This window comes from Papaver somniferum, chromosome 1 (genome assembly GCF_003573695.1).
Source record: "Papaver somniferum cultivar HN1 chromosome 1, ASM357369v1, whole genome shotgun sequence".
Lineage (NCBI taxonomy): Eukaryota > Viridiplantae > Streptophyta > Magnoliopsida > Ranunculales > Papaveraceae > Papaver > Papaver somniferum.
In genome coordinates this window covers 143,660,079-143,683,372 of record NC_039358.1, presented here as the reverse complement: position 1 = coordinate 143,683,372, position 23,294 = coordinate 143,660,079, and the positions used below count along the sequence as shown (strand labels likewise).

General features: G+C 41.1%; 1 long non-coding RNA gene across 1 annotated transcript; it reads right to left on the bottom strand.

Annotated features, from left to right (window-relative positions):
- Nucleotides 1-16,243: 16,243 nt before the first annotated feature.
- LOC113303155 lies at nucleotides 16,244-22,946 on the bottom strand. The gene is made up of 2 exons (XR_003337323.1): nucleotides 19,087-22,946; nucleotides 16,244-18,836 (listed from the first exon to the last, which is right to left on the bottom strand). It is a non-coding gene; the product is annotated as an uncharacterized LOC113303155 (long non-coding RNA).
- Between the last annotated feature and the right edge of the window lie 348 nt (nucleotides 22,947-23,294).

Below are 23,294 nucleotides of genomic sequence, written 5' to 3'. Positions count from 1 at the left end.
TACCAGTGCCCGAGCTTCACCATGGAAACAACCACTACGAACAGAGATAGAACCATGTAAACCATGCTTGGGGACTGAGGCTCAGCATGAAGTTCCTTCACCGTCAGACTAGAACTTCTTCAACACGAGAGAGATGTTCAATCAAGAAGCATGGAATTCGCAAGGGTAAATCAAACTGAAGAGGAAGCCACTTCAACGCTCTCTCCAACAAAAGCTGTTTCAATGGTTTATTCAAGAGCCGCCTCAACGCTCTCTCCGGGACCCATGTTCGCTTCAGAATCCTGCTTCAATGCTCTCTCCAAGAGCCACCTCCATATTCGCTTCAGAAGCTGCTTCAACGCTCTCCAGGACTTGCTCGCTCCAGAAGCTGCTTCAACGCTCTCAAGAACTTGCTCGCTCCAGAAGCTGCTTCAATGCTCTCTAGGACCTGCTCGCTCCAGAAGCTGCTTCAACGTTCTCTGCAGGACCCACATTCACATTTGAGCACACATGGTTCATTTTTGAGCAAAGCAAGCACGCGGTGGGTCCCACGTTCGAGAAGGCAGCAAGGCCGATGTTTGGTCAAGCTAGCTGGGTCGGTGTTTAGTCGAAGTAGCAAGGATGACACTCGAGCAAGCATATCAACCGTACGGGCAAAGCAGGATATGGTTTACGTTTGAAACATGTACACGGTGGACCCGTGTTTGATCGAAGCATGCACATCTGCCCATGTTCGAAGCAAGCATGCTTACATCGGGTCCCACGTTCGGCCAAAGCAGGCACGCAGTGGACCCACGTTTAACCGAAGCAGGCATAACAAGCCCACGTTCGATCAAGCAGGCACATGATGAGTCCCACGATCGAGCGAATCAGGCGCAACAGTCCGTCGAGCAGGCACATCAGCCCCACATTCGAGCAAAGCAATCACGAAGCAGTCTCTTGATGAGTGCCAAATATTGTATATATTTATCCCTTTTTGTTGGCATTTTAACTCATCTTTTGTGCATTAATTCTACATTTTATCCCATATTCTGTATTTTCATTGTTTTCAAGAATAAATATTTTTATTAATTAATTTTGCATTTTTAGGTAGTAAATAAAGTTCGGATGAGTCGTGGAGCGGAAAGAGCAGAAAAGTAGTGAAAAGCCGGGAGAAATTACGCAAGGAAGCCGCGAAGAATGGTGCGCACAACCTCATTTTCTACACACAAAAGCGCCTCCGTTATCAGCCATCAGATCAGTTCTCGGGAGCATCCGACGGTCGCTCCTTCATAGATCATCAAAATCGGAAGTCTCTGCCAAGCACCACAGCGCTGAAATTCCAAGCCTTCAGATTAGATGGTAGTTGAATCCAACGGTCGCTCCTATGCCTGTGCATCAACTCCCGATGATTCCGCCTTACACTACAGTACCTAACTCCATCTGGTGCCGTTAACTTCGTTGCACCTCAGAATCCGACGGTCGCTTCACACATCCTTCCATCTATCCGTTCGATTCCACTCAGAACCAATGATCCAACATCTCAGATTCGCCAACATCTAAACTTGAGGTCTCCGCCTCACACCATAGCAACACATACCCTATTCCCAACCAAACAACCCCTAATCCTAATCCCATCGAGCTCTTCTTCCCCTTCTTCCCAAAAAATTGCAGAGCTCTGCAACACCACCTCCCCTCTCTGCCATGCCGCCAACACCATCACCTCCACAGTTCTGCCACCACCACCAGTTCCATCACTGCCACTACCATCTCCCACACCCGACAACACCCTAGCCTAGCTATTTTCTTCATCTCACAACCTCTGAAACCCTAGGTTTTGGGGTGAGTAAAATAGCTAGAAATTAGGGGACAATAGGAGCAGGAAGAGCATCAGAGGAACATCAACAGGGCATGGGTCGAGCTTAATTCAGAAAATTGGTGAGAGAATTTGATTTTCCCCAAAATTTTAGGGTTTCGAATTAGGGTTTGTATTTTTTGTTGTAAACTATAAATAGGAACTGATGTGTAGAGATGTAAAACTTGTTCTTGGACTAGCCAAGTTTCCCCCTAATTGGGTTAGGTTTGATTTTAATTTCACTTTCAATTTTAACCATTTGCATATTTTTCTCCTTGTTCACTGTTAGTGTTAATGTCTGGATGTTTCATAGTTTGATGTTTAGTTAGCTCAATATTGTTAGTTTGATTTTAATTTCAATCTTTAATGTGTTAATGCTCCTGTTAGTTATAGTTAATGTGCATGTTCTGCTACTATTTTTCAATGTGTTCTGTGTATATTCTCTGTTAATGTGCATATTCTGTTTTGTCTTGTAAATGTTCTCATGTTGTTCATGTCATTCTTAGATGTGTGAAATGTTCTAGGATAGAATTGAATCAAGGTAAACCACATTTTACTCTCACAGTGCATATCATGTATGCTTTGTAGTTAGGATAAAACTATGTGATATTACCACAACTCATACCTAGTTGATATTGTCAAATTCTCTGACTAATTGTGCTTTAGTCAGACATTTAGTGCTTAGGATTGACACTTTAGTTGTGATTCAACTGTCCATTGGTGAAACACCCTAGGTAAAAGGCAGGCTTGAACCTTTACCTTTACCTGCTTTAGGGAAGAATTGGCATGATCAGCTGAGTTCATCCTCTTGTCCTCACTGTTTTGTTCTTATTTTGTTCTTTTTCATATTTAGACTCATTCCATTGTTTATTGTTTTCTTTCTTTCATTTGCTATTTTCATCACCACCCTGCCCTTGGCCTTAGGCCTTGGTTCAATTTGATTTGTCCCTTATTTTTGCCTCTGCCAAGCTGCTGCCACTTCTTCTCCTGCTGCAGCTCCATTCTGCTGCACCACTTCTGTTGCTGCTGCAGCTTCTTCTGCTGTAGCTGCTGTTGCCTCCTGCATCTGAGCCTTTGCAGCTGCTGCTGCCAATCCAGTTTTGTGGCTCTTGCACTGCTGCTGCCAATCCATTTCTACTGCTGCTGCCAATCCATTTCTGCTGCTGCTGCCTTTCTGCAGCTGCTGCTGCCTTCCAAGGCCAACTGAGTCCAAGGTCTTAAGCCCAACTCACAAGTGGACTGTTAATCCCAACTCACAAGTGAACTGTTAAGCCCAACTCCTAGTTGAACTGTTGAGCCCAAAGCTCAGACCAGTTTCTAGAACCACAGCCCATTTGCACTTTAAAGATAACTGAGCCCAAGCTCAGTTCATTTTATGTTTACAAACCCACTAAGCCCAATCCATTCAAAGGGCATTCAAACCCAATAGTACATTAAGCCCAACACTTCCAAAGGGCTTCTAAGCCCAAAGCAAATCTAGGAACCCAATTAGCTAAAACACTTCCGAAACACACCCGATCTCTGTGGATCGACCCGTACTTGCACGAGCTACAACTGACGACCGTGCACTTGCGGTATTACTGTAGGCCACCATTTTATTGTGCTTCATTTCTATACACCTTCCGGGCCTGCCATCTCTCGACCGAAGCAGGCATCGCAAGGTCGATCGAAGCAGGCAAGACCGACATCATGTTAGGGGAACGCTCGCCTGGACGCCTCTTGAACGTGACATGCTCCAAGGACAGGACGACCCGTCTCTCCTGGTAACATCTAACTTTGTCTCATAAGTTTTATCTGTATATGTCACCATCTCATGCCTACCCCACAATGATGCAACCATTATGTGCTAGGCAGGGGACTTAATGTTGATGGTGGATTTTAGTTCAGGGCTAAAATTGTATAACCAAATTTATGCGCTGACATCCTGCAAAGGATAAAGCCACTGATAAGTAATGAATACTTCTTCACTTTACTAATTCACCTAGAATGGAGCATGTGGCAACAATCCCAGTATTCTGTGAATTAAATACACAAAAGTCATCCAGGTTGGAGCATGTAGCAACAATCCCATATACCATGTGAATTTACAACATTATTAATTAATGCATGACTAGCCTTGTATTTCCTGTGTTGTTCCCGCAGAACTCTCATTATTAGTGTGACATGACGACTGAGTGTTACTCTCAACAGGGTAACACGAATCTCCAAGTGTTAATAGTGAGGCATGCACGAAATACCCGTACAGGCCACATCTCTCGGTGTGTTATACTAGCCCGATTGAGCCCACCTCTATCGGTGTGTTATACTAGCCCGATTGAGCATACATCTCTCGGTGTGTTATACTAGCCCGATTGAGCATATTTGAATATGGACTGACAGTCTCAGAAACAATCACAACCACGCAAGTTGGCCGCATGATTTAACCAGCCTAGACGATCCTCAGCAGGAGCGGGCTACCATCTTAATGACCACCAGCGGGCCCGTTTATGCCCTGGTCGGTCGAATACATACCACGCCTCCCAAACAACCACCAAACACCAGCCTAGAGTAGGATGGTTGGGCTGGTATGGAGCAACTAGGAAAACATGTACGCACAAGACTTCCAATGTCGGTCTCAAACAGATCGCGGCCGTCCAACTTCACCGGCATGGTTGGACGGCATAGATCGTCCCATGGCCGGTTGGACAAGCGTTGTCCTGCACACCGGCGGGCCCGCTTCACGCCTGCATAATCGACCACCTCACGACCTAGCCAGGGAGAAGCAAACGCTCGCCCAAAGTTCGGCCGACGTGATGCTTTAAGGTTCGCAGGAAATTCCACTAAAGGTATTAAATTGATCACGACCATCCAACCTCACCAGCATGTTTGGATGGCTTAGATCAGAACCATAGCCATCAGGCAGGTACTTGCATGTTCACCACCGGCCCAATGTGGGCCCCACATGGTCGACCTCCCCAAAAGAGGAGCGTATCTTGCCAATTCGTCCAGCCAAAGTAGCGTGGACATTAAACCCTAATTAGGGTTTGCGGCATATCGCATGTGTCGCAAATCAGTCGCGACCATCCATATTCGCAGGCATAGATTGAGGGTGTAGAAGTAGACTCAAAGGGTCCCAAGCATGTCAACACAATCGCTTTGGGCCCGTCTACATGCGTGACCAATCGTCCAAGGATGACCATGGCTAGATGCCTCGATTCGTGCGCCCAAACTAGGCATGGTCGCGCGGTTCCAATTTCAAACCGATCTCGACCACTCAACTTTGCCGGAAAAATCGAGTAGCTTAGATCACATCTCCATGGGACAGTGAGGTACGGACGTGTACACCGAAAATCCGTCTACACGCATGCCCGATCGGTCTTGCCAAAAACATCTCCCATGCATGGATTCGACCAAGTTGAAAGAAGGTACTTGCGCACCTCCTAAACCCTAATCTGACGGTCGCAGATGTGGGTCGCAAGTCATCTCGTCCGTCCAACTTCGCCAGCTTGGACGGACATCCTAAGACAGGAGTTAGGCACCAGTGAGGCATCACCACGATCATCGTCCACCACTCTTCCACATGGGGTGATCGGCCAAATCAGGGCTTGCCTGTATAACCTCCAAACGATCACTCGAAGATGGCTGGACGTGATGCTATTTTAGACGCTTAAATTCGTGACTTACTCCGTTAAGCCTTAAAACAGCGATGCTTCATACATGCTTCATACATTCGATGCATTGCCTGCTTAGAATACACACGATATTTCATAAATATCAGTTTTCCAAATAACTTAGTTATTAACCTAGCACCGTATGCTACTTTCTATGGGTCCCATATCAACAGATTCGAGACATCAAGCATGTCACAAACTGGGGGATACATACTGGGTATTGGTCTGGCTGTTTACAGCGTGCAGCGTGCAACGCGCCATCACAAGAACGTGTCAAGATGACATGGACGGTTACTGATGATGGGAGAAATGGGCAAGACTGGTCGTGTGAAACTAACACACAACTCCACTACTCCATCACTACACTTCCTCCACTTCCCATGAGAGACGTGGGTTAGGCTCAATGACTTGTATAAATAGGTTCTCCTCCCTATTTCCAAAAACAAGAGGCGAAACAGAAATCAAGTGTGGATACAACGTATTCCAACACCAGAACTGATAGCTTACATTCTGCAAGCCAGTTCAGCTTTCTGATACAAGTCATACACAACCAACACCTTCACAATATCAACACCTTCTTCGCTTCCCTCCCTAAGATCAACCCCATCTCCTTCACTTTGTGACCGAAGCAAGTCTGGAACGGCTATTTCTTGGTTTAGGCCAGAATTATACAAATTGATTTCTCGAATCAAAAGCACTCCCGTGCGGTGCATTTGATTAGGGTTTAGATTCATTTCTCATCCACATACCCCAAATTACCAAAACCGGGCAGAAATAGTTTTCACCTATAAACACCGTTAAAACTTTGGAAGCATACAACTCAAATCCTAAGTGAGGTATTTTCTTAAAAGTTGGGTTAACACCTCTATTAGAATCTACTCCAATTGGATATAAAGGATCAATAGATATGGAATTAAGCAAAGGATTAGACAAACCTTGTTTCGGATCCTCATTTGTATTTAACAGTGAATTATTTACCTCAAGTATATCGTGGTCCTCTATCAAAATATTGTTATCTAGCTCAATTGGGTCTTCCACGACTTTAATCAATTTGGTTTCATTCCCAATCTTCATCTCTTATGAATGAGATTGAAAACCATATTGATTACCACTGTTGTATGTGTAATCTTGTGCTCCGTACATGTTATTTCCGTAAGGAAACATGACGACTCACAAGAACAAAAGAGAAAACAAAAACAAAAATAAAAAAAAAAAGCTAAACAAATAACAAATCAATTAGCGACTGCTCGCTGGCAGCGGCGCCAAAATTTGTATGGGTTGTCGTAGGCTCAACAAATTGATAAATATATTTCCCACTAATTAACTGGTAATATAACGGTAGTAAGAGATCGTTCCCACAGAGAGTTGTGTGATTGATAGGTTATTTGATCATCAAAATAAAGTAAATAATAATGGGGGATTGGTTGTGAGATAAAGATAAAGACAATAAAGAAAAGAGATGATCAAGGAATCCTTCGCCCTTACCAAGCGTTAACAGGATTATAATACTTATCTATCATTCATAAGAACCATTCATCACCAACCATAGAATAATAACTAGATCAGTGTTATCCCCAAAACTCCTTATATCACTGGATACGGAAGTTCTCGCCTACCAGATTCTATTCAACGAACCACCAAGTAGTAGATCACTCAAGGTGTAATCCAATCGAACGCTTTAAGCTTTGTGAATTTAGGTTGATCCCAGTAGTTAAACTCTTAGATCAAGGTTACTTGCTGGTGTTGTCTTCATTCACGATTGCTCCACAGAATCCCTCTGTAAGGTCTCGCGATTTCTTCTTGTGTAGAGAGTTAATCGACGATTACTTATCTCATAACTTCTACTAGCAATAGAACAATCAATATACTGATCTAGTAGGCCTCCCAAATCAATATAAGAATCACTCATAAACCCTAGTTATGGTAAAGACAAACGATGATGATAAAAACTCTCAATAGATTTGTATTATTAATAAAGCTTCTCGCTTAGAACATTGAATTCATCCTTAATCAACAAAGATTTAGTTTCTCATGATTACACAATTATCCGGTTCCCCCCTAAAGGGGTAAACCCTAAAATATTAATGAAGAACCAAAGTATAATATGAGATTAATGATATGTGAAAGTCCTAATACCTATTTTTATAGGTTTACATTGCTTGGCCATCAAGTATTTAGTTTGGTTCAAGAACTCGACCCAAAAATACGACATAAAGACTCCCAAACGTGACCTTAGGATTTGCAAGTTATTAATACACGTTTTCCACTTGCTAATTTCGAAAACTCAGTCCAAGAACTTCAAATTCCAGCAGAAATTTTCGGAATTAAGTCTGCGAACCTAATTCGCGGACTGCACTGTCTTCGGTATTCGATAAAAACTGTTTTGGCCACAACTTCTTCATCCGAACTCGGAATGACCTCATTCTTTTTGTATTCTTTTTATCTTTCGATTATATTCAATATGATGATGAGAAATCCATAATTTGAATGAGTTAATATCGGTCTTTGGCCCTTCTCTTGATTTTGAGCGTTTTGCTCCTTTTCGTCACCTTTCTTCCACTTCTCTTGGATTTTGGCACTTGGATACTTGGTATACTTATCTTCCTAGCTCTTTTCAGCACTTTATATCTCCTTTGTGGATGATTCACCTATTAGAGGCAAACAATAGAAAACAAGAGTAATAATACGAAAATATGCAAGAATAATAGCTAAAACAAGCATGGAATGGACACTAAAATCATATGAATCATGCACTTATTAGGAACCATTGAAAGGGTGATGTTTATTTTAGAGCAAAAGCTCCCATACTAACACTACTAACACGATTGGGTTTTCTTGTTAGACTTTTCCACTTTTTGAGAAAAGAAAACAATTGTCTAGCTTTCTTGTAAAGATCACTAGCAACCTTTAAACTTTTCTTGAGATATGTACATGTATGTTGAAAATGATTATGAGAACCACAAATACATATACCAACATCTTTAAACTCATATGAGAGGTTCTGAGTCGCATCAGGTTTCACAAAGCCAAGCCTCGCTTATCTCCTGACTTTTGACAATTCTTCGTGGAAGAAGTTTTTCATATCCATTGAAGCAACTTTGACATACTTCAAATCCTTATAATTTGCAATACTGCAACAAAATTAGAATTGATCCGGATTTGTTCATCCAATTTCTTCTGAAGAATAAGTAGCTCTTCAGAACATTCTCGAAGATCAGAGTTTTTGATATAAGTTTCGCAATGAAGAACATCAGTTTTCCTTATCAATCGTCGTTTTTCTCGACAAGGATTTTTGATGATTTTTTCAATATCAAAGCACTCAACCTCATCGATGGTTTATATAACACACTCGGAGTTGAGTAAATCTAATTCTGGTGAAGCGTTTATAGAGACTTTACTATCCATAGAGTCAGATTGATACAAACACAGACTTGTGAGGTCTTAAACGTGTTTGCCTAATTTGATACCAATTGAAAAAGCGGGAGTCTAACAACTACACCCAATTGTATGGACTAACTCCAATACTTCCAAGAGAATCAACTAGACAGTCAGACTCAATCACGGAAAATTATCCAAGAGTTATATCTCAATTTCTCAAATCAATTTGCAATCGAACAAATATATATTTGTGAGCCGGATCAATATGAGAAATAACTTGGATGGTACAAAGACTAATATCCAAGCGTCATTCAATTTCAATCAACAACCAAAGGTTGGATTTACCAATTGATTGAACTACGCAAAACCTGTGATATTTCAATTATACAGAAAATTTAATGCGGAAAAGAAATAACAGAAACCAGAAGTTTTGTTAACGAGGAAACCGCAAATGCAGAAAAACCCCAGGACCTAGTCCAGATTTGAACATCACACTGTATTAAGCCGCTACAGACACTAGCCTACTACAAGTTAACTTCGGACTAGAATGTAGTTGATCCCTAACCATTCTCACATTGATTAAGGTATAGTCGCGTTCCTTACGCCTCTGAATCCCAGAAGGACTCTACGCACTTGATTCCCTTAGTGATCTCACCCACAACCAAGAGTTGTTACGACCCAAAGTCGAAGACTTGATAAACAAGTTTGTCTCCCACAGAAAAGTCTATTTTAATAGATAAATATGTCTCCCACATAGCACAGAGACCTTGATACTTTGGGAAATTCATGCTACTCTACTGCGAGTGAACACAAATTGTCATGCCATACCAATATTAAGGGTTCAGCCGGGGAACATAGCACAGAAAGCATTCAAAGAAGCTTGTATTAATTGGACAATACAGGTAGGGTGTCGAAATTTACAGAATATCTGGGATTGTTGCTACATGCACCATTCTGGATAAATTTCATGAGAATATATTGAATTGCTCAACAAATGCGCCAGTGGAGAGGTTGAGCACTCATCTCTGATAAAAAAAAAGAGGTTGAGCACTCATCACTTTTACATGGCTCCGTTTCTTTGCAGAATGACGACACATTAAATGCAAGGTTTTACAAATTTAGCCCTGAACTAAAAACCACTATCAACAACAATATTTTTCTATTAAGATTGCAGAGCACCATTATTTCACTTGTCTTCATAATTTCAAGCTACTTAATATCAGTCAAGCAAGAGTTAGAACAGTTGTCTAAGAAAATAATAGAGTTGGATCGAACATGAATCAGGTATAAAACTATGTAAACCTCAAATGAAAGTTCAAAGCTGACCCAACAATTGACTTATACAATTTCGTCTAACTAGATTCTAAGTGAAATCTTTAGTCATTCCAAGCTAAACCCTAGATTCATCCAAATCGTCAATCACTAGACTTCGATCTTTCACAAACTCTATAAACCCAAAAACCACTATAGAAAACGCAACTTCTCAAACCATTTCATGCCCATTACTCTATAAAAAGATCATTTCACTACCCAAATCAACTGAAAACATAACAAGTAGAAACGAATATACATCAAAAAATATGCTTACAAGATAAATATTTGGGGTACCAGACCGAGATACAGAATGTTTGATGAATAGATTAGGGTTTTTCTATGTTAATTACTTACCACCTTTCAACGACCTGGTTTAGGGTTTTTGGAGCCGGCTTTTCTCTCCATCTCTCCCCTCCCTCTTTGGCTCGATAAGAAAAAACAGTGAATATAAGGGTTTTGTAGGGTTTGTGAGATGACCTAAAAGCATCTAACGGTTATTACTGAATAGGGAGAACCAGACCGTTGATTTACGGACTTGTATATTATCCTGTTAATAGTAATCGTAAAATCCATTTCATGCTAGAGCTGTCAAAAAAGCCAAAAACCCGCGGGTTCGCCCGACCCGACCCGTAAAAACCCGCGTCCGACTTGGTTGGGTGTCTAAACAAGCCGAGTTAGGGTTGGAGGAATGCTGGCTGGTGGAAAAACGGGCTAATCCGTCCCGACCCGTAAAATCGCGGGTACAACCCGTAACTCGTCTACAGTAATAAGTTATTTCTTCTTCCTCTTCTCTTTCTTCTCCAATGTCTCTTCCCTTTCTCTGCGCCTCCTCACCACCTCCATCTTTATTTCACAGGGTGTTACTAGTGCTCCCTAGAGGTTGAAGATAATTAGATCGAGTTTTTGAAGTTGGGAGTTACTTAAACTTTAGAGTTTTACGGGTCGAGCCGGGCAAACCCGCGGGTTTTTGACTTGTTTGCCAGCTCTAGCATGAAATGGATTTTACGGGTACTATTAACGGATGTTAACAGGATAATACACAAGTCCGTAAATCAACGGTCTGGTTCTCCCTATTCAGTAATAGCCGTTAGATGATTTTAGGTCATCTCACAAACCCTACAAAACCCTTACATTCTCTGTTTTTTCTCATTATCGAGCCAAAGAGGGAGGGGAGAGAGAGAAAAAAAAGCCGGATCGAAAAACCTTAAACCAGGTCGCTGAAAGGCGGTAAGTAATTAACAAAGAAAAATCTTAATCTACTCATCAAACACTTTGTATCTCGATCTGGTACCCCAGATCTTTATCTTGTAAGCATATTTTTTGATGTATATTCGTTTATACTTATTATGTTTTCAGTTGATTTGGGTAGTGAAATGATCTTTTGTAGAGTAATGGGCATGAAATGGCTGAAGAAGTTGTGTTTTCTTTAGTGGTTTTGAGGTTCTTGGGTTTATAGATTTTGTAAAAGATCGAAGTCTAGTGATTGACGATTTGGAATAATCTAGGGTTTAGCTTGGAATGGCTAAAGATTAGTTAGCCTTTTCTCTTCTAATGCAAGGCACAAATTGAGTTTCTGGATGCGTGCTAGATGCTGATTAAGATACCTCATTGTGATTGCATATTTTGTGTTTTTGTTATTATATGATAAACATGTCATATAATAACAAGAACACAAAAAATGCAATCACAATGAGGGTTTGCCCCTTTTTAATTAGGTTTACCCTAATATGTTTGTTTGCCATGGACAACTTAATTGATATGTTCTAGCTAGAAATTGAATTAGGAGTAGAATTATGATCTATTGTTCCTAAAATCAGCTTAAAGAGTATTGCATGTGTGTCAAATGGTGGTTGATCTTTCGCTCCGAGAGTGAATGTTTCTGTTTTTGCAATCTGTTTGATTGGCAGATCCCATAATATGTTTTATTTGCAAGGAATAATTGTGCGCAGCTTTAATTGACATGAAATTCATTGGATTACTTAAGATGTTAGGTTTCCTTATTTTGTAATCTACAATGCTTGAAGTTTCAGTTGACAAGCAGTTGGGTTTTAGTCCTGCAAGCTTGTGACTGTATTTTACATCTCTATTCATTATTTTGAATGATGCAGGAGCATAAACTATATCTAGAATGTTCTTAAGTTTAGGAGTGATTTGCAAGTTATTGTTAATTTTGGTAGTTTATGTATTTGGGTTAGGGTTTCCTTAATTAGGTTTCTCTCATTCTAGTATAAATAGACTATTAAGTCTCTTAGAATAAACAGACTTTTATTATATTTTCATACGATTATAATTTATTGATTATACAAGTGAGTTAGGTTTATCCTAGAAACTCCTTATCTTCGTTCTTATTGCTTCAATCTAGAGTTCTCATCGTTTATCTTTGTCAATTACTTTAGTTTATTGTTTCTGTTTTCTAGCTATGAATTAATTGGCGCTAGAACAAAACAAACCCAAACCCTAGCTAACTACTATGGCAGGAAGGCTTAGAGTTAGAGGTGGAGGTGGAAATAATGATTTTAACGAGTTTAGAACCTTGATAGAAGGCATGTCGCTGCGGTTGCAAACCCTAGAGCGACGAGAACGTGCTGAAGCCCGTATGGAGATACCAGAGGGCCGATGCAACCCTTTGGATTCACCGGAAGGTTTATCTGAAGAAGATGAACGCGACGAAGATGAAAATACTTTTCATGATCGTGTTGTTCATGGTCCACATCATGACAGATTGGAGGATAGGTTGGTTAAGGCCCTGGATTTGAATTCTGGTGGCGTGAAGGTTGAAGTGAGTGATATGTATGGAAGGATGCATGCGGAAGATTTCCTAGATTGAGAAACTAGCATAGAGAACTACTTCAAATGGAAGCCTATGGCTGAAGTTCGTAAGGTGTTGTTTGTGAAGTTGAATCTGAAGGGAATAGCTTTGCAGTGGTGGAAAAAGCTGGAAGAACAGCGTACAAGGCAAGGCAAAGAGAAGATCGGGTCGTGGGATCACATGAAACAGAAGTTGCGGAAGCAATTTCTTCCACCTGATTATTCGGTAACGCTGTATGAAAAGTTTTATAACTTTCGTCAACGTGATCTAAATGTTGAGGAGTATACAACAAAGTTTTATAATCTTTCTTTAAGAGTTGGCTTGAATGAAACACCTGAGCAACTCGCAGCAAGATATATTATGGGTTTAAACGCAACCATTCGAGAAGAGTTTGGTTTGCTAAGAGTTAACAACCTAGAAGACGTTTTTCAATGTGCATTAAAAGCAGAGGAGAGGGTGAATCGTCGGTGGAAGAACCGAAATTCTCTTGCTCAAACAGGAATCACATCTGATTGGAATAAGGCTTCTGCTTGGAGAAATAAGGTCCAAGAAGCTGTCAGTACATCGACAATAACTGCTCAGACTACAAATGGAGTAAACAAGGTCAATAATCATTCAACTATGAAGTGTTATAATTGTGGTGAGGACGGTCACATGTCGTACAACTGTGCACAAAAATAGGTTACATTCATTGAAGTCGATGGTGATGGAGTCACACTAGGGAAGCCGAAATATGACGAATCTGATAAGGAAGAGGAAGATCTGCTGCCAGTCAGGGGAGAAAGTCTAGTTGTCTGCAGATTTCTTACATGTCCTAATATTGCTGCCGAGGAGGAAGACTGGCGACGAAAGAATATTTTTCTCACAAAAGTATTCTGTGGAGGTAAGGTTTGCAAATTAATTTTAGATGGCGGCAGTTGTGAGAACATAGTGTCTCAAGAAACAGTAGACAAGTTGAGTTTGTTAACTAAGGAGCACCCTCATCCATATAAAGTTGCTTGGTTCAAAAAGGGAAACGTAGTACCAATTACGAGAAGGTGCTTGGTGAAGTTTTCTATCGGCAACTTTGAAGATGAACTATGGTGTGATGTAGCACCTATGGATGCATGTCATATACTATTAGGCATACCTTGGTTATTCGACAAAAAGATGACACACTTGACTGAAGCTAATACTTATACCATTATGTATAATGGAAAGAAGATGACTCTACATCCTATGAAGGAAGAGGAAGTACAAGGAGGGAAGGATGTAAAGTTGCAGTCAACAAATCTGTTAACATGTAGAGATTTTCAGCATGAAGACGAGGAATCAGGTGTGAGTTGTACGTTGTGTAAACCCGGAACAGAAGGACAACAAGGCTGCAATGAACAACCACCATAAGTTGCCGAACTGTTGCAATGTGTCCAAGAACTTGCACCTACAGAGCTACGGACAGAGGATTTTGAAGATGATGCACATGAGAAGTTCAAAAACTTGTTTCATGGGCACGTCAATGATGACACAACTCTGTTTTCAATTAATGAGAATGACGGATATCAAGTCCATGTGGGTTGGAGTTCACCTCCAATATACGATACATATCCGGACAATGAAGTTTCGTGTAAGTCGAGCTATTTTGATACTTACACAGAGATGCATTGCGTTCCACTTAATCTTTGTCATGCGAATTCGGTCTTAGGCGTAGAAGGTGATATTGATTTTACACCTAGTTGTGTAGTACATTCAAAATTCATTCAAGTGGTGACAAATGTGGAGGAATGGTTGGGTAGCGTGGCTGACAAACTGGACACAGTTTGTGTTGAGAATTCCTACAGAAATAATGTTTTTGGGAAGGACATAAGGACAGCAAACGTTAACCTAAAGCACAAAGGATTTCAAGAAGGAAAACAAGCTAAGGTGTTTTATAATGATAAGAGTTTTGTGTTCGATCGCGGCAAGGACGAAGAGACATTCAAACATAAGCAGAATTCATAACACTTCTCATCGGAGCTGAGAATTTTTCAACCTGGGGTGGTTGATACAGGAGCATAAACTATATCTAAAACGTTCTTAAGTTTATGAGTGATTTGCAAGTTATTGTTAATTTTGGTAGTTTATGTCTTTAGGTTAGGGTTTCCTTAATTAGGTTTCTCTCGTTCTAGTATAAATAGACTATTAAGTCTCTTGGAATAAACAGACTTTTATTATATTTTCATCCGATTATAATCTATTGATTATACAAGTGAGTTAGGTTTATCCTAGAAATTCCTTATCTTCGTTCTTATTGCTTCAATCTAGAGTTCTCATCGTTTATCTTTGTCAATTACCTTAGTTTACTGTTTCTGTTTTCTAGTTGTGCATTATTAAATTTTACAATGATTAGTTTTGAGTGTCGAACGCGAACCAAATGTTGATGTTTATGGTGATTGGAACATCATTATTTCAACTTAAGATTGTATTTTCTAGTTGGGTTTTTGTTATCTTGTATACCCATGCATAAAGTAAAGAGCCAATGATTAGCATTGGAGAAAGAATCCACTTATATTGACATTGTTGATGTTGTTGATTGTTTACTTTCTCCGATTCTAAGCATTTATTCTTATCTTGTGCATGGGTGCACAAGATAACAAAACCCATAAGATATATTAATAATATGATTTCAGATGAATTTTCTTTGTTGTGGTTAAAAGCTGAATAAAGCTCTCTTCCTAGAGCTTCTGACCCCACCTGCGGTATTTTAGACCAATACAAATCATTTGTTTTTCACACCACCAATTTTGGTTATTTTTCCCCCACTTCGGTCTTTTTTTGATATACTTGCGACTCTATCTTTTTTGTTCTATAATTATCTTTTCTTTATTTTTTGCCGCATCTCCATGATTCTTTTTCTTTGTAAACCCTAATCATCAAGTTGTTATTGCCATTGACTTCTTTCTCTTCGTTGTTGATATCGCAGGTAATAATACATGGATGTGCATAAATATGTGTAGATGCTAAAAATATAACAACCACACCCAATGAAATCTAACACCTAAGATGAAGATCTACTCAACAAAGAAGAGATGAAGTGCATCAATGTAAACATGAACACAAGAGTTTTTACGTGGTTCGGCCATTAATGAAGCCTACGTCCACGTTGTTTCACTATGATCGATGGTGTTACAAAATCGGTGTTACATACAAACTCCATTAAAAGGGATTGGAGTTCTTGTTAAGCTCTAGGTTGTGGGAGGAGGGAGATCGGTCCCCTCAAACATATCTCTCTTTACCTTATAAAGGAGTGGGGATGTACACGAGTTACAATAATGCCCTTAGGGTTGACTAGTTAGGATAAGAGCTAGCAAGGTCTTATTTCCTACAAACAATTGTATCTAATTAAGCTACTTCTTCCTAGATCTCTCGACACGTGTCCTTGTATATTTTCTTCTCCTACATTTATGCCCCTTTTCTTGAGGTTTGTTCGAAGAGCAAATCCTTAAGAAAATACTACGCGTTGTTGTTGATGTCTTGCATTCGGTACCTTCATTTCGGGTCTTGGATTGATGATGATTATCTGTGCATTATTCAAAGTCAAACTGATTGTTACCCGACTCTCAAATTGTGGCGACTTGGGCTTTCTGTTGGGCTGCGAGCTGTCTGGATCTGGGCTTCTGAGTAGAATGCCTCCCGACTAGGCATATCATTGTCCTTGGTTCCGATCTTGTTGTGCTTCCCGATTGGTTCGTAGGTTTCGAATGTACTCGACGTCGCGTGCTTACTTCCTCTTTAATCGGCTCTGGATTTTCTCGATATTGTGGACGAGTTCAAATCGTGTTGTTATAGATAATCGGCTCGGAGTGAAGTTTCATCTTGTAGGAATTATCCACTTTGGTTGATCTGAAATTCTTGGGTGTACTTCTGGCTCGGCTTAAGCTTGCATCTGGAGTTGAAATTCTTGGATGGTAGCAGTTCTCTTCGTGACAACTGTTTTAACACTTGCTCAAGATGGTGTTGGTGTCTGGAGTGTCTTAATGGGTTGAATTCGAAACAGCTGAATACGGATGGTTCATGATTCAACTGTGTCTAACTTTGGTGATAAGCTCTCTCGGTGCTGCTGACTATCGTTTCAATGTTGCATTCTTGTTGGGATATTCTGTTGTTGATCTGCTCTTTTTGGTTTTATCGGGCTTCCTTTTCTGATACGAGTCCGGTGGTGAATGCTTTTTGTTTGGGTAAGTTGATAATGTTGGCTGAATGGTGCATCAGATGTACTTTGCAGTGAGTTTTTCATTGTTGCTGAAGGAACTGAGCAGAAGAATACAAACTGTGTCTGCAGTATGCATACTTTCCCCTATTCTTGTGCCAAGTTTCAAAGCAATTCTTGGTTCAAAGATTGCTGACTGTTGTTGTCGTGCCGTGATATTCCTTGTAATTCCACTACCGTAGGATCGTACTGGCCGGTCTCCGCTAACAATTGTGGATCACTACATTTGCCCCGAGATCCATCTCCCTTGGTAATCATCGATGTCGGGCATCTGTTTACTGTGGTCGCTATGGTTTTGCGAATGAATCAACAAGTGAAATACATGATAAGACAATTTCTCATGGTAGATGGTACCTAGATTTCTTGGTAGTCGGCCGACAGTCTTAGCATCCTCGGCTTGCTTCAAACGATGAGGGTGTTCTCGTGCCACTCCAAAGCGTTTTTCTTGCGTCAGTCTTGTAGTTATATGATTGTTGTTGAAGGGACTGTGCAAAGGAATACAATCTGCTTCATCCTAGTACGCGTACTTGCCCCTATTCGTTTGCGGAGTCTCGAGGCAACAATTGTGCCCCTGTGCCCAAACTAACTCTCTTCCTTAGTTTCCATGTCTTTTTTCTCGCCCAAAGATGTGCATCCAGATATGTGCACAAAATACTTAAGCTCCTGCAATGCCCGAGGGCTGCGGCCTTGGAGATAAGCGATACTTAGCTCATGTTTCGGTGGTAGACTTTGGTTTTGCTGTTAACAGTGAAGTCCATAGGTTCCTTATTTCGACCTGACAAGTCCAGATGCTCGGACGCATTGTTCCACTTTACTCTGCAACGGTGTGAAAATCTAGTTGTAGGCTATGCTCCTGTATTGCCTTGCGACTGCATGACACTTGTTTGTGACTTTTAGCGATGCTGATACAGCACGATCGGTTGCTGCGACCCTTAGTTTGATCCCCGTGATGTCGTTACCTCCTTCATTTAGTTTGTGATCTCGACCTGTAGCCTTTGCTGTTGAAAATTCTCGATCCTTCATTTAATCGTAACCAAGACTGTTAATTTTCGTCGCATAGCTTCCTTGCCCCTGTATGTGGCCTCCATGCAATGTTTAGCTCAGTTCGTGTTGTCCTGACATAGTTTGGATTTCCATCAACCATTCCTGTAAATGCTTACAAGTTTTCAAATAAATACACATTATCATTCACACGTCTTTCCGAATTTCTAACATTAATTGCATCTGTTGTGTTTCCCCATGAGTCTCAATGGTAAATAGCAGTAGAAAATGTATAAAGTCTAAAGTTGAAAACATAAGGGTAAGAAAGCTTCCCTTTTGCAGCTATTATTCTTGAGCCGAACGATATGTCTCGGTATAGCCTAAAAGCAGCTTCTGTTATTTGACGACTTGCAAATTTTGATGTATGTTATTCAAGTTTCACACGCTGATAACCCGATAAGTCCTCTATCGCCATTGTGTTGCCCCTGCAAGATCGAATTTTCTTATGCAACCGTAAGCATTTATATGTTCATCACCAAACTTCTGAAGCTGCGTAATCGACTTTTCTCCCTCGTTGTAGGGATTGTAACCTTAGCATGACCGTTCATAGTATTACTCTCCATTCGTGACCGTTCATAGTCTTAGCATGTTCGTTTTTCTGCAATACTAATCATTTCAAAGTAGGCATTAGTTAATACTCCATATCTGTGGAACACACTCAACAGGGAGGGTCATCGGGCCCAATGCCATGTCCCGATTGAGGTATCTCATCACTATCTTTTAGATTCAGTGGAAGTGTATTAGTCGTTCCTAATTGCTAGGCCCGATGGTCCCGAGTGGTTATCGACCAACCATCTCGGGAAAGTGAACACGGCCACTTGCGATGGGGGTAACCTGTCAAGTGTAAGTAGGTTACCTGGCTGAGAAGAAATCGTATCTTAACAGCCTTTAGTAACTGGCTTCCAACCACCAGAACCCTTAGGCTACCTCGGCACTTGCACATTGCCACTGCCCCGAGTATCGAATAGCCAGTCGACTGTAAGTCACCTCGACACTTCCACACTGGCGTGCCGCGAGTACGAATGACCATTCGAGTGTAAGTCACCTCGGCACTTCCTCACTGGCTTTGCCCCGAGTACGAGTGACCATTAGTCGCTCATGTCATATTTCCTACCCCTCGTGGTTTTACATAAATAAATGACAAGTTAGCTCCTGGCTCGTCCAGGGCTCTTAGATCACCTCGGATCATTCCGTTTGATGATCCGAGTACGAATGACATGTGTGTTACAGTACGCTAACAACCCAAGGCATCCCCCAGGTTATTATCTTCCAAAGCCCGTGTAGCCTAAGTTGGAGTCAGAAGTCTTAGACCATCTCGGGCCATTCTGTTTGATGACCCGAGTACGAATGGTATATCGCGGCATTTGTCATACCATCGCCTTACCCTTGTACGTTTCATGCAACACACTGTGTTCCGAAGATGTTCAATTTCAGTCTCGCTTGGTTTCCAAAATTTGCGAGTTCTTTCCTTGATCTTGGAGTTATCATTTGTCTCCAGAAGAATGCCTCCACTCTACCGTTTGTCCCGATTTGTCTGTTTCAAGTTTCGCCCTGACTATACGCTTTGTGTTAGGATAGACAGAGTCCTACATTGCATCCGTATTAGATTACTGTCAACAGGGTGAGATATCGTCTCACTGGTAGTCAGGCTTGGTGTGTTCACATACAAAGGTTTCGATAGGCAAATAGTCGTGTTGATATCTTCACGTAGTTGGCTATTGCTGCGAGGTAATCGATTCCAAGATGGAAATGATCTGTTCTCATCCGATGAAAGGTATGCCCGAGTGGTTGCTTGTTGACCCGAGCTGCCTTGCTCCCAATTTATCGAAATGGTGAAGTAGTCATGAGCCGGTTCTGAGATTGACGAATGCCCAATATATATTGGTCAGTGGCGTGTCTGGTTCGAAGTAGCTGAGTACTAAACGTAGTTGGTGCCGCATTGTGTCTCAAGTTATTATCTTCGGAGCGGTGTTTGCCCCTTGTCTGTTCAGCGTCACAAACTAGTGGGATATTTCGGTCACACGTTGCTCCAAGTATCGTCGAATCTCCCATGCCATCATGTCAGTGCCGTATCTCGTCTGATTCCCTCAAAGGTCCACAAGCTTGCTGACCTTCATTGTTGGTGTTGCATAGCCTGATTTGTCCGAGCTATATGAATCGTGTGTTGACCGAAGTTTTCCCATTCTGTTGTACTAGTTTGCAGATTTTCTGAGTGGTTAGAGTCCCCTTGTTTTGATTTTAGAGCTTCTTCTGTGCTAAAGAAGTAGTTGATGTTGATGCGACTTGTAATCATCCGTGGGGTTAACATCCGCCACTTCATAGCTGCTTCATTCAGTTTCATAATTCTAGACTTCTAGTAGGTTCTCCTGTCATAGCTTTGAAGTTGAGTTGTGGTGTCCAGCTAGAGATGGAGTGTTCCTGAGATGATCATGTCTGAGACGATTAGTCCGAGGTAATTGATCATAACATCACTCTTCAATGGTGATAACGCTGAAGGTTCAGTTCACAAGTTAACGAGATTTTATTCCCATCATCCTTTTTTCTTTTATTCCAATGGCTGGTGCCATGACCTGCACTTTCAGCTTCGATCCTTACTCCTATGTCAGATGTAATTGATGCTGCCGCAACCCTCATCTATCCTTGAGTTTAACTTCCACATCACAATGGTATGCTCTTGTCTCGGAACTTCGCCACCACCACTGGTCTTTCTCTCCATTGTCAGTAGTGCATGCTAAGGAGAAGCATTAGTTACATATTACGACACAATCCGTACTGATGAGGCATGTGGTGGCTTGTTCAGACAGAATCGATTCGTCTTCGTAAGCAAAGCTACCCCTTCCTTGGAGAGTACGTCAACGCCTCAGGCTCGAGCTTGTGCTGCCAACACCGTTTTGCTTCTCAGTGATGCTCGGCATTGAATTTTTGCACCTTCAGTTACGGCTCCATATGGGTCCGAGAGAATCGGGACTTTCACCTCTTGTATGAGCAGGCTGAACTCGTGGTGGAGGTGCATGTACAGTTATCGGAAGTACCCATTTCCCTTTATCTCTTCCCTCAATAAGAAGGGGATGCTCGTATCTTGTCCAATCCACGTTCTTAGGAGTGGCAAAGAATTCGAACCGAAGAGCCCATTGCACAGAAACTAGGGGAGTCGCAAAAGACATGGGTACATCCATGGGAATTGAAAAAAGAAGGCTTGTCAGTACTAAATCCGCAACAACCTCATAACGATCGCTCTGGATCCAAAAGTAACGACAAAGTAAAGGGCAATGGTTAGTGACCCAAACAAAAACGAAGTATAAGAAAACAAAACACGAGGGTAAGTGATGTGAAACACAGAAAACAGCTAACTCGTACAAGCCACTATCCAATCAAACTAACAGCATTGACAATAAACCATTAAGGATTTGAAATAACACAGCCAAATGGGTTTTAAACTTAGCTGTACAGTTGACCCGGTAGGCAGCCTTCTTCATATTAATTCAAAAAAGACAACCTAGACTGCTTTTGCATGTTCTAGAACAAATCACTACAGAGAAATAACTTCGCACGATCTCTTTCGCATTCCTGGTGACAAACTATATAGAAAGACATCACCCTTTCCCTTATTTCTCATTCAACGTTGTTTCATGATGACCCGACATTAAGTTAAGCTTGAAGACTCATAATTCCTAGCTATGGGGAATACTGAAACAAATACTATTCATGCTTTCTAAAGTATTCTAATTTGCATTTGACTAGCCCGATCGCTCTTGTACCAGGCTTATATGAGGAGGATTTAAACAGCACTCAACGTTCGAAATCATAACTTGTAAAATCATAGATAAGGGATTAAGAATATTCCCTGTTATAGAGGAAGAACCCGATGGAGATGTGTTATCCTAGAACGAACAGACTCAATTTTCCCGAACTGAGTTCCCGAGGCGAGCCAGTTAAATCTTCCTGAATTGATCAACCCGAGTTGATATGAAACTACAGTCTCGTCCGATATGGTTGATCTTTCCCGAGATAAAATGAATTGCCCGAGCTAGGGTTTGTGGACGAACGGAACTAGACGATGTTGCTGGCCCCGATTTGTTGTTGGGCTATGTAGCTTGCCCCGAGTTGCTGTAATTTCCATTGATGAGCAAAATTGAGATTGAATCGTGTTGCAATTTGTTCCGACATGGAATTACACAAAGCTGAGTTGTTGTAATTTCGATTCATGCTACGAACAGACTCGGTGGAGATGATCATTGATTGAGGCTGCCCCGATGAACCCAGTTATGGCCAGACCTAAGGTTGATGCTATAAACCGACATGAGTAAAACAATCCGACCAAAGTTTGATTGATCATAATATTTGGTTGCGATGACGATCTCCTCCAATATCGTACTGAGACGACCCGATTAAAGTGATTGTAAATTTCATCTACGTGGTCACTCGCTTGAAGATCAGAGTCCGATGATGCCCTAAGTTGCAGCTGAACCAACACTGGTCTGGAATTGCCCCGAGATGGGAATTGATGCCGAGCTATATAACAAGTTAGATCGTCTCAAACTATTTTCTGGTATTCATGCAACTCTCCAAGGGTGAAGTCGTACTGTTAGTAATCACACCATCTCCATCATCGCTGCAGCAACAAATCAATTGAGTGAATAGTCAAAAATAAATTTTATCATTCAAGATAGAAAAACCTTAGATGAACAAACAGATAAACTCCCAAATGGGCTAGCGATTTTGTCACTCAACGTTTTCAAAATAGCTTAAATGGGTTTTTAAAACTAGATTTTTTAGAGCATCCACAGTGGGGGAGTATAACCAAAAATTTGGGATGAGATCGTAACACAGTGGGACGGAGTAAAGATCAAATCCCAATCAAAGATCAAATTCCAGACCAAATATGGTCGCGATCAAATCCCAAATTCTAATATAGTCGGGCGTAAATTTAAAGTACGCTTGTTGCTGGGCGTAAATTTAAAGTACGCTTGTTAACGGGCGGAGATTTAAATTACGCCCGATGAAATTTTAATTAAATAAAAAAAAAAAAGAATGAGGCGGACTTTTAAAGTCCGCCTGATGAAA